This window comes from Panthera leo, chromosome C1 (genome assembly GCF_018350215.1).
Source record: "Panthera leo isolate Ple1 chromosome C1, P.leo_Ple1_pat1.1, whole genome shotgun sequence".
Taxonomy (NCBI): domain Eukaryota; kingdom Metazoa; phylum Chordata; class Mammalia; order Carnivora; family Felidae; genus Panthera; species Panthera leo.
Genome location: NC_056686.1, coordinates 39922317 through 39933905, shown reverse-complemented (window position 1 = coordinate 39933905; position 11589 = coordinate 39922317). Strand labels below are relative to the sequence as shown.

Genomic DNA, 11589 nt, shown 5'->3' with positions numbered 1-11589 from the left:
TACAAAAATAGCATGTTGGCTGTGGTTTGGTGATTCCTGGTCTAGACAATTAACAAAACAATAATTCAAGCCTGATGCTGTAATATTTGCCAATTTCTGTGGTGTAAATACTCTCAGCATGGCTAATTTCAAGCTATCCCTGAATATGCTGGGGACTTGGGGAGTGATGTGAATTTGCATGCCATTATATAGCATTTGTGCCATGCAGACACTGTAGATTTAAATCACCTCAAGAGTATAGCCAGCAGCAGAATGTAATAAAATAATTAGGAAGTAATACATGTTGAGTATGTATCATCTTTGTTTTTCTTTACAGCTTATTTAATTGTGAATGGATATAATTTAATTTCTAGTAATGGTGGTGTTTAGCAACTGGGGAGCAGGCGAGGGGGTGGCAGAAGTCTGGTAGGGTGTTAGGGTGGGTTTAGTCTCTAATCAAGGTCAGAATTCAGTCTGTGACCTTCATCATAGCTCAGTCTTTGAGGGGCTCTGTCTGGGGTTAATTTTGGGGCTCAGTATATGACCTGAGAAAAGTTGAGTATCTCTCCTGGTGAAGCAGACTGACCCCTGCAAAACTGCAGTTTCAAACCCAGACCTCTACATTTACAAGTCAGGGAACCATGTCACAGATCCCAAGGCTAAGAAGAGGCTCAGAGTTAATGTGGCTCCCCACCCCCACGCGCCACTTCTGGGTGAAACTTCTCCTCCTGTTATCTCTGCATCTCCCACTAGAGGGCAGCAGAGACCTGACTAAAAAGAAAAATGTTCCCGGAACCTTCACCCAGGACTCCCCACCATCTGAGGGCGGGGAGGTTTCCCTCTTTACTTGCACCACCACCTAGGTTCCTGGCTCAGCTTCTAGGATCATGGAGCCAGACTCTGGAAACCCGGCTGACCCTGACCCTTAACCCCTTGCTCTCCTCAGCCCTGTCCCTATCTCTGTGGCTAAATCATACACTCTGGGAGGTTGAAGTGGGATTGATTACGTTTGTACTCCCAGTGCCTGGCATAGAGCCCAGCACTGAGTGAGTGCTTAGGAAATGTTTATTGAATCAGTACTTAGAGGGTGGGGCAATGCAGTATATGGAAAAGAACCTGGTTTTAGACATGATTTAAAGTCTAGCTCTAGCTGTGTGACCTTAAGCAAATCAAGTAACCTGTCTGAGCCTTTGATTCACTATTTGTAAGAGGGAACACTGGTATCTAACTTGAAGTTCTGTTGTGAGGATTGAATGAAATGACAAGGGGGTAGAGCCAGTATACACTAGATGCTTAATAAGTGGAGAGATTTTTATGATGTAGTTTTGAGGAATGGTAAGTAATCAGATGTGGATAAAAGAATAGATGGGAGATGGAAGATGTGATTGCTAGAGGAGGCTGAAGGTCATGAAAAAGCCTGAATGTCATGTTGAGGACATAGGGTGTTCTGTCGACAACGGAGAGCGCCTGAGGTGTTCTTCAATCTACTTGGTGAGATGAAACTAAGACACAGCAAACCTCTTGTCTCAGCTCCTTGGCACTCTTACTTATCGCAAATACACACACACACACATGCATGTGCACACACACACACACACACACACAGCCATACACATGTACTTCATTTGGAAATTACTTCAAATTATGGAAGAGTTGCAAATATAGTAGGAAGGCTACTATATATACTTCTTATCCAGAAGTACCTATTGTAAATTGTCAATTTGCTTTATCATTTCCCCCCTCCCATTCTCTCTTTGTATATTGTTATTTCTGTTCCATATGAGAGTAGGTTGCATACACCGTGACCCTTTGCCTCTAAATACTTGAGTGTAGACTCTGCTTGTTCTTTCTCCGCTGCTGTGGCCACTCCAGTTCCTTCTTGCCAGACATGCCAGTTGTCGAGCTGGATAAGAACTTACCAAAACAGCGGCGTGCCCACAGGACTGGTAGAGCGACTCCGCACGGCCAGTGCAGCCATCCTGGGCCAACCTGAAGACTATGTGAGCGTGATGGTGTGACCAGGTCTGGTCTTGGTGGTGAACAGCTCCACTGAGCCCTGCGTGCAACTGCTCATCTCTTCCATCACGTGTGGAGGACACTGCAGGGGAGAACTGCGGTCACAAAGCCCAATTTTTCAAGTCCCTCACCAAGGAGCTGGACCTGGGCCAGGATCTGATAATTATCTGCTTTTCCCCCCTGGAACCCTGGCAGATTGACAAGAAAGGGACAGTCATGACTTTTCTATGATTGGCACGGAGGGCATCTGTGAGCTGCCTGCCCCTTGCAGAGGGTCCTCCTGGTAGAGGAGGGGCCTGGTGGATACCAGCTTCTGAAACCCTTCATGCAGATGTGCCAGTGACATTACAGTCCTCTTCTCACCTGCATGTCAAATAAATGAAGAAAGCTTTGTTTTCCATAAACAAATAAATACTTCAGTGTATACTTTTGAAGGGTAAGAATATTTTCTTACATAAGCACAGGACAGTTAACAACTTTAGTAATTTTGTCATTGGTAAGATGCTTGTATCAATTATGACTATGTCAGCAGGAATAATGGCCCCTCAAAGATGTCCACATCCTAAATAAATTTCGGTTGTTTTAAGCCATTAAATTTGTGATTATTTGTTACAGCAGCAATAGAAAATTAACACTAATAGTTTCATCAGTTCTGACTGTATTCCCATTTTGTCAATTGACCCAGTAATATTCTTTTTTTTTAATTTACTTTTTAAAATTTACATCCAAGTTAGTTAGCATATAGTGAAACAATGATTTCAGGAGTAGATTCCTTACCCCCTTACCCATTTAGCCCATCCTCCCTCCCACAATCCCTCCAGCAACCTTCTGTTCTCTTTATTTAAGATTCTCTTATGTTTTTGTCTCCCTCCATGTTTTTATATTATTTTTGCTTCCCTTCCCTTATGTTCATCTGTTTTGTATCTTAAAGTCCTCATATAAGTGAAGTTGTATGATATTTATCTTTCTCTGACTAATTTTGCTTAGCATAATACCCCCTAGTTCCATCCACGTAGTTGCAAATGGCAAGATTTCATTCTTTTGGATTGCCGAGTAACACTCCATTGTATATATATACCACATCTTTATCCACACATTCATCGATGGACAATTGGGCTCTTTCCATACATTGGCTATTGTTGATAGTGCTGCTATAAACATTGGGTGCATGTGTCCCTTCGAAACAGCACACCTGTATCCCTTGGATAAATACCTAGTAGTGCAATTACTGGGTTGTAGGGTAGTCTATTTTTAATTTTTTGAGGAACCTTCATACTGTTTTCCAGAGTGGCTGCACCAGTTTGCATTCCCACCAGCAGTGCAAAAGATATCCTCTTTCTCCACATCCTCGCCAACGTCTGTTGTTGCCTGAGTTGTTCATGTTAGCCATTCTGACAGGTGTGAGGTGGTATCTCATTGTGGTTCTGATTTGTATTTCCCTGATGATGAGTGATGTTGAGCATTTTTTCATGTGTGGGTTGGCCATCTGGATGTCTTCTTTGGAGAAGTGTCTATTCATGTCTTTTGCCCATTTCTTCACTGGATTATTTGTTTTTTGAGTGTTGAGTTTGATAAGTTCTTTATAGATTTTGGATACTAACCCTTTATCTGATATGCCATTTGCAAATATCTTCTCCCATTCTGTCAGTTGCCTTTTAGTTTTGCTGATTGTTTCCTTCTCTGTGCAGAAGCTTTTTATGTTGAGGAGGTCCCAGTAGTTCATTTTTGCTTTTGTTTCCCTTGCCTCCGGAGTCGTGTTGAGTAAGAAGTTGCTGTGGCTGAGGTCAAAGAGATTTTTGCCTGCTTTCTCCTCGAGGATTTTGATGGCTTCCTGTCTTACATTTAGATCTTTCATCCATTTTGAGTTTATTTCTGTATATGGTGTAAGATAGGTCCAGATTCATTCTTCTGCATGTGGCGGTCCAGTTTTCCCAGCACCACTTGCTGAAGAGACTGTCTTTATTCCATTGGATATTCTTTCCTGCTTTGTCAAAGATTAGTTGGCCATACATTTGTGGGTCCATTTCTGGGTTCTCTATCTGTTCCATTGATCTGAGTGTCTGTTCTTGTGCCAGTACCATACTGTCTTGATGATTAGCTTTGTAGTATAGCTTGAAGTCTGGGATTGTGATGCCTCCTGCTTTGGTTTTCTTTTTCGAGATTGCTCTGGCTATTTGGGATCTTTTTTGTTTCCATACAAATTTTAGGATTATTTGTTCTAGCTCTGTGAAGAACCTTGGTGTTACTTTGACAGGAATTGCATTGAATATGTAGATTGCTTTGGGTAGTATCGACATTTTAACAATATTTGTTCTTCCTATCCAGGAACATAGAATATTCTTCCATTTTTTTGTGTCTTCTTCAATTTCTTTCATAAGCTTTCTATAGTTTTCAGTGTATAGATTTTTCACCTCTTTGGTTAGATTTATTCCTAGGTATTTTATGGGTTTTGGTGCAATTATAAATGGAATTGATTCCTTGATTTCTCTTTCTGTTGCTTCATTGTTGGTGTATAGGAATGCAACCAATTTCTGTGCATTGATTTTATATCCTGCAACTTTGCTGAATTCATGGATCAGTTCTAGCAGTTTTTTTGTGGAATCTTTGGGTTTTCCATATAGAGGATCATATCTGGGAAGAGTTAAAGGTTGACCTCCTCCTGGCCGATTGGGATGCCTTTTATTTCTTTGTGTTGTCTGATTGCAGAGGTTAAGCCCTCCAATATTATGTTGAATAACAGTGGTGAGAGTGGACATCCTTGTTTTCTTCCTGACCTTAGGGGGAACGCTCTCAGTTTTTCCCCATTGAGGATGATATCAGTGTTGGCTCATTCATATATGGCTTATATGATCTCGAGGTATGCTCCTTCTATCCCTACTTTCTCGAGAGTTTTTATCAAGAAAGGATGCTGTATTTTGTCAAATGCTTTCTCTGCAACTATTGAGAGGATCATGTGGTTCTTGTCCTTTCTTTTATTGACATGATGAATCACGTTAATTGTTTTGTGGATATTGAACCAGCCCTACATCCCAGGTATAAATCCCACTTGGACGTGCTGAGTAATTTTTTTAATGTATTGTTGGATTCAGTTGGCTAATATCTTGTTGAGGATTTTTGCATCCCTGTTCACCAGGGAAATTGGTCTATAGTTCCCCTTTTAGTGGGGTCTCTGTCTGGTTTTGGAATCAAGGTAATGCTGGCTTCACAGAAAGAGTTTGGAAGCTTTCCTTCCATTTCTATTTTTTTGGAACTATTTCAAGAGAATAGGTGTTACCTTTTCCTTAAATGTTTGGTAGAATTCCCCCTGGAAAGCCATCTGGCCCTGGACTCTTGTTTTTGGCAGATTTTTGATTGGTAATTCGATTTCCTTACTGGTTATGGGTCTGTTCAAATTTTCTATTTCTTTCTGTTTCAGTTTTGGTAGTGTATATATTTCTAGGAATTTTTCCATTTCTTTCAGATTACCCATTTATTGGCATATAAATGCTGAGAGTATTCTCTTATTATTGTTTTTATTTCTGTTGTGTTGGCTGTGATCTCTCCTCTTTGATTCTTGATTTTATTTATTTGGGTCCTTTCCTTTTTCTTTTTGATCAAACTGGCTAGGGGTTTATCAATTTTGTTAATTCTTTCAAAGAACCAGCTTCTGGTTTCATTGATCTGTTCTACTGTGTTTTTGGTTTCGATAGCATTAATTTCTGCTCTAATCTTTATTATTTTCTCTCTTCTGCTAGTTTTGGGTTTCATTTGCTGTTCTTTTTCCAGCTCCTTAAGGCATAAGGTTAGGTTGTGTATCTGAGATCTTTCTTCCTTCTTTAGGAAGGCCTGGATTGCTATATACTTTCCTCTTATGACCGCCTTTGCTGCATCCCAGAGGTTTTGGGTTGTGGTGTTATCATTTTCATTGGCTTCCATATACTTTTTAATTTCCTCTTTAACTGCTTGGTTAGCCCATTCATTCTTTAGTAGGATGTTCTTCAGTCTCCAAGTATTTGTTACCTTTCCAAATTTTTTCTTGTGGTTGATTTCGAGTTTTATAGCATTGTGGTCTGAAAATATGCACGGTATGATCTCGATCTTTTTGTACTTACTTAGGGCTGATTTGTGTCCCAGTATATGGTCTATTCTGGAGAACGTTCCATGTGCACTGGAGAAGAATGTATATTCTGCTGCTTTAGGCTGAAATGTTCTGAAAATATCTGTTAAGTCCATCTGGTCCAGTGTGTCTTTCAAAGCCATTGCTTCCTTGTTGATTTTTTGATTAGATGATCTGTCCATTGCTGTGAGTGGGGTGTTGAAGTCTCCTATCATTATGGTATTAATATCGATGAGTTTCTTTATGTTCGTGATTAATTGATTTATATATTTGGGTGCTCACACATTTGCCGCATAAATATTTACAATTGTTAGGTCTTCTTGGTGGATAGACCCCTTAATTATGTTATAATGCCCTTCTACATCTCTTGATACAGTCTTTATTTTAAAGTCTAAATTGTCTGATATAAGTATGGCTACTCTGGCTTTCTTTTGTTGACCATTAGCATGATAGATGGTTCTCCATCCCCTTACTTTCAAACTGAAGGTGTCTTTAGGTCTAAAGTGGGTCTCTTGTAAATAGCATATAGATGGATCTTGTTTTCTTATCCATTCTGTTACCCTATGTCTTTTGATTGGAGTGTTTAGTCCATTGATGTTTAGAGTGAGTACTGAAAGATATGAATTGATTGCCATTATGATGCTGTCGAGTTAGAGTTTCTGGTGGTGTTCTCTGGGCCTTTCTAATCTTTTGTTGCTTTTGGTATTTATTTACATATATATATATATATATATATTTTTTTTTTTTTTCATCTTTTCTCCCCTGAGAAAGTCCCCCTTAAAATTTCTTGCAGGGCTGGTTTAGTGGTCACAAACTCCTTTATTTTTTGTTTGTCTGGGAAACTTCTTATCTCTCCTTCTATTTTGAATGACAGCCTTGCTGGATAAAGAATTCTTGGCTACATATTTTTCTGATTCAGCACACTGAATATATCCCACCACTCCTTTCTGGCCTGCCAAGTTTCTGTGGATAGGTCTGCTGCAAACCTGATCTGTCTTCCCTTGTAGGTTAAGGACTTTTTTTCCCTTGCTGCTTTCACGATTCTCTTCTTGCCTGAGTATTTTGTGAATTTGACTATGATATGCCTTGTTGGTGGTCAGTTTTTGTTGAATCTAATGGGGGTCCTCTGTTCTTCCTGGATTTTGATGCCTCTGTTTTTCCCCAGGTTAAGAAAGTTTTCCACTATGATTTGCTCACATAACCCTTCTACCCCTATTTCTCTCTCTTCCTCTTCTGGGACCCCTATGATTGTGATGTTGTTCCTTTTTAATGAGTCACTGATTTCTCTAATTCTTAAATTGTGCTCTTTTGCCTTAATCTCCCTCTTTTTTTCTGCTTCATTATTCTCTACAAGTTTGTCCTCTATATCGCTGATTCTCTGTTCTGCTTCGTCCATCCTTGCCGCTGCTACATCCATCCATGATTGCAGCTCAGTTATAGCATTTTTAATTACATTCTGGCTATTTTTTACTTCTTTTATCTCTGCAGAAAGGGATTCTAATGTATTTTCGACTCCAGCTAGTATTCTTATTATTGTGATTCTAAATACTGACATCTTGCTTGTATCTGTGTTGATTAAGTCCCTGGCTATTGTTTCTTCCTGCTCTTTCTTTTGGGGTGAATTCCTTCATTTAGTCATTTTTAAGGAAGAAAAGGAATTAATAAGGTAAAAAAATTAAAATTAAAAAATTAAAAACAACACACACACACACACACACAAATCAAATAAATGATGTTAGATCCTAGGTGTGTTTTGATCTGGTTGTTGAAAGGAGCTTGATAGATTAAAGAAACAAGGGGGGAAAAAGGAAAATGTTTGAAAATTTGAAAAAATGAATACACTGAAGTGGAATAAAATGAAATGATGGAAGTAAAATGGAATTTTAAAAATTTACAAAAAATAAAAAAATAGTATAAAAAATTAAAGAAAAATATTTTTAATAAAAATTGAAAATAATAATTTTTTTCTCTTTCTGTATTCAAGAAAAAGAAACAAAAAAGAAGAAAATAAATTGAATAGATGGACCAGTGAACAGACTGAAATATGATTGAAATTACATCGTTTTCTCCTAGAAGTCAATGTATGAAGCTCTTTATAGTCAGTAAACTAAGCAGGCAGAGACTTGTGTTCCTAAAGAGCAAGGTTGGCCCAGTTGGGCGGGGCTTAGTGTAATGGCTCCGTTCCCCACTAGATGGCGCTGCTTAGCCTACTGGGGTAGATTGTTGTGGAGCTTGCAGGTGTGTATGTATATGCGCATGCGCGGGGTGGGGCGGAGGGTGAAAATGGCGTCACCGATCTACCCAGACTCGGGGCGCTGTTCTGATCGGCAACTGCGTGCCTATCCTTTGTCTCCAGCTTCTGTCCACTCCCTGCTTTTACGCTGTCTGTGACCAAGCTGTCAGGTTGCCAGGTTCCACCTCCCTTCTGAGTTTTATCGCGGATTGGCTGTGTTTACGACCCCTCGCTTCTGAGGGACTGCGGCTTTGACTCGTTCTGCCGCTCTTTGGGAGGGTCTCACCGAACAATGGCCGGGGCCGGCTGCACCCAGGAACGTTTGTGGGACCTTGCTGCTGCCGATGCCCAAGACTGCAGCTGCGTGCTAGCCCGCTCCAGAAAAAGTTCACGCAATCATGTAGCCACAGCGTTTCAGGGATCATGGAAAATCACAACATACCTCTGGCACAAGGCGTAGCCCTTAACGACCTTGTTCCAGCACCCGTGAATGTGATTGTTCTCTGAAGTCTGCTGGGACCAGGTGGCCGCACAGCCTGAACCCAGTGTCCTTCCAGCAGGGGAACCGCCTCTCTCCATGTAGCCCAAAGACTCCCTGGACTTCACTCTGCTCCTGGGGATTCGCCCTTCCCACCAGAGCACCACCAGGTATTGAGCTGTGGAGTTGCAGACTCTGCACTCCTCTTGTTTACAGTCTTAATGGAATTTAAACCCTCTCCTTTCTCCCTTTTTAGTTCAGTCCCTGTGGCTATTTCCACTTTTCCACTTTCTCTCCAGCTGCTTTTGGGGGGGTGCTTTTCCCATACTCCCCTCCCCAACACCCCATTCTGTCCTCTCTCCTCAAGCAAAAACAGCTCCCTGCTCTCTGTGGCTTCTTTCTCCCCCAGCTCACCTCTCTGCACCCCGTACCTGCTGAATTCTGTGGTTCAGGTTGTGCAGATTGTTGTGTTAGTCCTCAAATCAGTTTTCTAGGTGTGTAGAATGGTTAGTGTTGGTCTAGCTGTATTTCATGGATGCAAGATGCAAAAAAACCTACCATGCTGTTCTGCCATTTTGGCTTTTCCCCCCGACCAGTAATATTCTTTATGGCATTTTGTCTCTCCAGTAGATGATCACGCATTCTATTTAATTGTCATATCTCTTTAGTCTTCTTTTTTTAATGTTTATTTATATATTTTGAGATAGAGAGGGGTGTGGAAGGGGCAGAGAGAGATGGAGACTGAAAATCCCAAGCAGGCTACTCACTGTCAGTACAGAGCCAGATGCAGGGCTTGATCCCATGAACCATGAGATCTTGACCTGAGCTGAAATCAAGAGTTGAGCACTCAACCTACCACCCAAATGCCCCATCTCTTTGGTCTTCTATAACTTGGAATAGTTTCTCAGCATTTCTTTATCTTTTATGAAAATGGCATTTTTGAAGACACAGTCTGCCCCTGCCCCCTGCTCCCTGCTCCTTCTTTAGTAGAATGCTTCTCATTTTGGGTTTGTCTGATGTTCCTTTGTAATTAGATTCAGCTGCTGCACCAGTGGCTATAACACTGCATAAATGATGTTGTGTCCTTCTCAGGGACACATCAGGAAGCACTTGATGTCTGTCTACCTGTCACTGGTGATGTTCATTTTGATCCCCCAGTCGAGGTGTTTTTGATACTGGGTGCCACCAAGAAGGGTTCCGTGTGGTGAGAACTGGTGTAGTTTGCATCAAGGTTGTCATTGCTCTGTTGGGAACTGGGCACCAGGAGATAAGTGATACCTCATACGTGGTATGCAGCCCACATAGCCTCCCAGGAAGCTCCCAGGCTAGTGGGAAGCCAAACAAGGTGACTCACTCATGCATGCATGCATTTCACAAGTATTGATTGAGCACCTGTGTGGGTGGGGCTAGGATACAAGGGTGAGCAAGAGAGAGCTGGTGTTTACCTTCATGTGGCTCACAGTCTAGTGGAGAGGATGGACACTGCAAAAATAAATAAACAAATAAATAGAAAAGAAAAGATTGCTGTGTCCTCAGTGTCTAGACCCTTGCCTGTCACACAGAGCTGCTCACAGGAGAAGAAATTGTGGCTCAGAGAGGGAAGACAGCTCCCTCTGGCCCACCCAGCTGGCTTTGGGGGTTGTAAGTCCTGCCTCTCCCCAGCAGAGTGGGCCAGCAAGTTGGAGTTTCCAATCCATGGGCAGCTAGGGGTTGGTTCATCTTGGAAGGAGCTGTTTCCTCTGTCTTCATGCTGCACTGCCTCCTTGCCCTATCCTGCTCTGGGGCTTGGGGGCCCCTGATTGGGCCTGTTGTTATTTAGTCAGCAATAATATTGGATTTACTTTCATCTCTGAATTGCATCAAATGTCGCCAGTGACATTTCGTTGACACACAAGGAGGAGGCTGGCATTTTTAGATTGTCAGCGTGTTATAGATGTAGAAGCAGATTGTGTTGGGGTGTCTAGTTTATTGTTAATTAGATGGAACAGGCAAGGCCTCCTCAGTGAGCATGGGGATAAGCCCTTCCCCCACACCTGCTTCAGACTGACTTCAAACCCCCTCCCAGAAATTAATGAGGCCACCAATTTTCCCATTGTAATGGGGAATTCATTTCAGAAGTTTGGGGGGCAAACAACAAAGTGAGTTGTTCTCTATCTGTGGGTCTCTTTAATATTTCAATTATGTCCCAAAAGCTTTCCATCTTCTTCCTTTATAAGTGAGAGAGAAAATGAAGACAGTTTGTGGTGGACAGTGGTTCACACTAGTTCAGTACTTCCAGATCAACAGATACTTATTGAATGCGCACTAGCTGCCTGGCCCCAGGGGTATTCCTTTACCTCTCTGCCTTGGTTTTCTCATCTGTTAATTGGGGATAATAATAGTCTTACCTCAAGGGTGTTGTGAGAGGCAAATGAATTTAAATATCCAGAGTGCTTAGAACAGCACCTGGCACATCACAGGCACCACGTCCCTTTCTTCCACCACTGCTAGCACTACGATCATCACAGCCAGTGTTGTGGGTGCTGAGGAAGTACTTTGTCCCTCTGGTAACTTATAATCTGATAGGGGAAATGGACATATCTACAACCAATTCCTCAGATCTAGGAGCTTCCATGATTATTTCAAAGCTTCCATGATTGTGGATCTTGCAAGTTCTATGACTTCATACTTATAAGATTCTCTGAATTCATGGTCCTAACATCCAACGGGGGTTTTAATGATTGTAAGGTTCTGCGACGCTAAGTGCAGAGAGGTGATCTGAGGTGACAAACTGACTTGTTCACCAGT

The 11589-nt window shown here is 41.6% G+C and overlaps 1 pseudogene; it reads left to right on the top strand.

The window, feature by feature from the left end:
* The first annotated feature begins 1867 nt into the window (after window positions 1–1867).
* On the top strand, window positions 1868–2226 carry LOC122228542 (annotated as a pseudogene).
* Window positions 2227–11589: the final 9363 nt, after the last annotated feature.